Raw genomic sequence first — 4,349 nt, forward strand, 5'->3', positions numbered from 1 at the left:
GATCGGGCTGCCCTCCCCGCGGGGCTGGCTCCCCCCTCCATTATAGGGGGGCAGCTACCTATCTAACTTATACTGGGGGGCACCTACCTAATCTAACTTACGCTGGGGGGCAGCTACCTATCTAACCTATACTGAGGGGGCAGCTACCTAAACTAACATACACTGGGGGGCACCTACCTAATCTAACCTACACTGGGGGGCAGCTACCTATCTAACCTACACTGGGGGGCAGCTACCTATCTAACCTACACTGGCGGGCAGCTACCTATCTAACCTACACTGGGGGGCAGCTACCTATCTAACCTATACTGGGGGGGCACCTACCTAATCTAACCTACACTGGGGGGCAGCTACCTAATCTAACCTATACTGGGGGGCACCTACCTAATCTAACCTACGCTGGGGGGCAGCTACCTATCTAACCTACACTGGGGGGCAGCTACCTATCTAATCTATACTGGGGGCAGCTACCTAATCTAACCTACGCTGGGGGGCAGCTACCTATCTAACCTATACTGGGGGGCAGCTACCTATCCAATCTATACTGGGGGCAGCTACCTAATCTAACCTACGCTGGGGGGCAGCTACCTATCTAACCTATACTGGGGGGCAGCTACCTATCTAACCTATACTGGGGGGCAGCTACCTATCTAACCTATACTGGGGGGCACCTACCGAATCTAACCTACACTGGGGGGCAGCTACCTATCTAACCTATACTGGGGGGCAGCTACCTATCTAACCTATACTGGGGGGCAGCTACCTATCTAACCTATACTGGGGGGCAGCTACCTAATCTAACCTACGCTGGGGGGCAGCTACCTATCTAACCTACACTGGGGGGCACCTACCTAATCTAACCTACACTGGGGGGCAGCTACCTATCTAACCTACACTGGGGGGCAGCTACCTAATCTAGCCTACACTGGGGGGCAGCTACCTAATCTAACCTACACTGGGGGGCAGCTACCTATCTAACCTATACTGGGGGCACTTATCTAACCTGTATTGGGGGCACCTACCTAGCTAGCCTATACAGGTGGCAACTATACTGGCTACCTATATTGCAGGCACCTACCTAAATAACCTATAGCAGGGGAAACGATACTGGCTCACCTATGCCTGGCTACCTATACTGGGGTACCTATTCTTGGCTACCTATACTGGGGGGACCTATACTAAGTGCAACTAGACCTGGCTAACCTATACTGCGGGCACCCATACCTTGCTGGGGGGGGGGCACAATTTTTACACCCTCGCCCTGGGTGCATTTTAACCTAGAAACTGCACTGGTGGGGTAGTATACAATAAACATACCTAGGGGCAGTGTATTTTATGATATCTAGTAAGAGTGCAATTTGGCCTTAGGACAATGGGAGAATGGCCTAAGGTAGAGCGTATGTTTGCCGGAAAAAGTGAGTTTTGAGAGAGCATTTAAGGTTGGAGAGTGACGGATGTGTTGTGGAAGGCCATCCCAGAGGAGTGGTGAAGCACGTGTGAAATCCTGTATACATGAATGTGAGGAGGTAATTTTAGAGGTCAAAAAAGGTCATGTGCAGATCTGAGATTGCAACTGGGTTGGCATATGGAAACTAGCGAGGAGATGTACAGAAGAGAGCGATTGTGTAAAGCTTTGTAAGTTAGGGTTAAGAGTTTTAACTGGATCCTCTGGTTAACCTCTTGCCGACTGCGTCACGCCAATGGCTATTGCTCGGGAGACTGTTAGACGGCGTGATCACCGTCTATTTATATGTACAGCGATGCGATCGGCAGCAGCGCTGTATTGGGGACAGCCGTGTCACATGGCTGTCCCCCTGGGGGACAAGAGAGTGATCGGCTCTCATAGGCAGAAGCCTATGACAGCCGATCGCCGTAATTGGCTGGCTGTGGGGAGGGAGGGAGGGAAGTTATTTAAAGAAACAGTGTTTTGTTTTTAATTAAAAACACTAACAATAATATTTATAAAAAATAAAATAAACATGGGGGGAGCGATCAGACTCCACCAACAGAGAGCTCTGTTGGTGGGGAGAAAAGGGGGGGGGGGATCACTTGTGTGCTGTGTTGTGCGGCCCTGCAGCTTGGCCTTAAAGCTGCAGTGGCCTGTTTTACTAAAAATGACCTAGTCACTAGGGGGGTTTAGCACTGCAGTCCTCAAGAGGTTAATTGGTAGTCAGTGAAGAGCTTTGACAGAGAGGAGCAGCAGAGGAAGAGTGAGAAGAAAAAGAGCATGTATTAATATGTATTAATATTTTAGTTGGGTTTTGAGTGATAAAAGGTTGGATGTGAGATATGTTTTTGAGTTGGAGATGACAGGAGCTGTTTAGGGAGTCAATGTGAGGAATAAAAGAGAGAGGAGTCAAATATCACCCCTAAGTACCGTGCTTTGGGAACTGAAGTTATGTGGGTGTTAACATTTATGGTTAATTAAGGCAGAGAGGTGGACAGAGATGGTGGAAAAATTAGTCCTGTTTTACCCATATTAAGTTTTAAGAAATGAGAGGTCATGAAAGAGGATATAGCAGACAAGCAGTCAGGAACACGTGTAAGGAGGGAGTTAATGACTCGGGCAGAAAGTAGGGGAACAGTTGTGTATCATCTGTATATAAGTGGTATTGAAACCCAAATGAGTTGATTAGGTTGCCAAGACCATACATGTAGATAGAAAAGAGGGAAGATGGAAAAGGGGAGGGGGCCAAGGACAGAGCCTTGAGTTATCCCCACAGACAAAGAATGTGGAGAAGAGATCTGATCTGATTGAAAGACCTCCCAGAGAGATAGAAAGATAACCAGGAGAGAGTGAGGCCCTTTATGCATACAGATGAAAGTATCTGCAGGAGTGAGGTGTGATCATCAGTATCAAATGATGATGACAGGCAGCTTTTCCTGTGGGAGAGATGACACTGCAACCCAGGTGATTGTTTGCTTTTTGACCAATGCAACCAAATGTATTGCTTCATTTGCAAATCAGCACAGTGGCACTTAGAAGCAAAGAAATAGAGGGAGAAAATAGAAAAGCAGCCGATATACTAGTCACGTAATTGGGTAAAGGAAGAATAGATAGAGGCTGATTTGTGACATCTCTTAAAGCAAACCTGATGTGAAAAATGAGAGATGAGACTGGAATTGTAGTATAGACAGACAGATATTGTTGCAACAGAAAAAAATAAATAAATGATAGATGAGATATGGAACATTCATGGGATTGTGCATGGAGTACAATAAAAACTCACCACTTGAACATACCTGTAAGTCCTCCAAGCAAACCTGTGGATGCCTATATGCCTATTCCCCACCAGGTGAAGCAGCCATTCTAGGCAGAAGCAGCCGAATGCAGCCAGATTAGTTATTACCTGAGATTTCAGTTGAGGAACAGCATTTGACAAGTGAATCAAATCATCTCTTTATAAATCCAGAACAAACTCCTCCACATCAACCTGTGTAAATGAATAACTCCTGAAAGAGCGTAAAAGAGATGCCATTGCCCTACTAACTGTTTCCATCCAAAGGAAACTGAGACACAGCTGAAGACCAAAGAAAATGTGGAATCATTTTTAAAATAATATTTTTGCTCCATAGGCTCCCAAGGGTGAGAGTGTACAAATCCGCCCCTACCCTTCGACTTGAGCACGCTGTTGCAATGTGGAAGCCATAGGTGCACTCAGTGTTAGATAACCAAAGGTAGACCCAGAGGTACCCCCCCTCCCAGTATAAGTACCCGGATGTGACACCCTGTATAGGTAGCTAGAGGAACCACCAGTTTTTGGCAGTTAGATGTATCTAACCCCCCCCCCCCCCCCCCCCCCAGTACAGGTAGCCAGACGGGACCCTCAAAATTGCAAAGTAGCAAGATGCAGCCTTCCCCTAGTACAGTAGCCAGATACAGCCCCCCACATATAAGTAACCACAGGAGCCGCTAGAGGTAGGTAGCCAGATGTAGGTCCCCAGTGTAAGATGCCCCACCAGTATAGGTAGCCAGATGTAGCCTTTTTTTAGGCTATTTATCCCATTTATCACATAAATTATGCTGCTAGTAAAAAGTACATGAATGGTTTTGGTTTTTGAAATAAAGGTGAATTTTTGCTTCAATCGTAAAATGAACAAAAATATTTTTAAAGGGGGAACAAAACTTCAAAGTGACCTGAGCACTGGATTATTATTTGTATTTTGTAAAAAGGCTTCCCATAAGGGAGGTTCGTAATGGTGTTTGCCACTGGCGGGGAGCACCACTACTTACCTACAGGGTGCGGTACCTTCTGTAACAGACTGCCATCTTTTGTAATTCCTGTTAGTGTTGCACACTTCCATGCATGCTGGGAGATGTAGTTCGTGGTTGTGAATATCTACTGTAT

Source organism: Hyperolius riggenbachi, chromosome 6 (assembly GCF_040937935.1).
Source record: "Hyperolius riggenbachi isolate aHypRig1 chromosome 6, aHypRig1.pri, whole genome shotgun sequence".
Lineage (NCBI taxonomy): Eukaryota > Metazoa > Chordata > Amphibia > Anura > Hyperoliidae > Hyperolius > Hyperolius riggenbachi.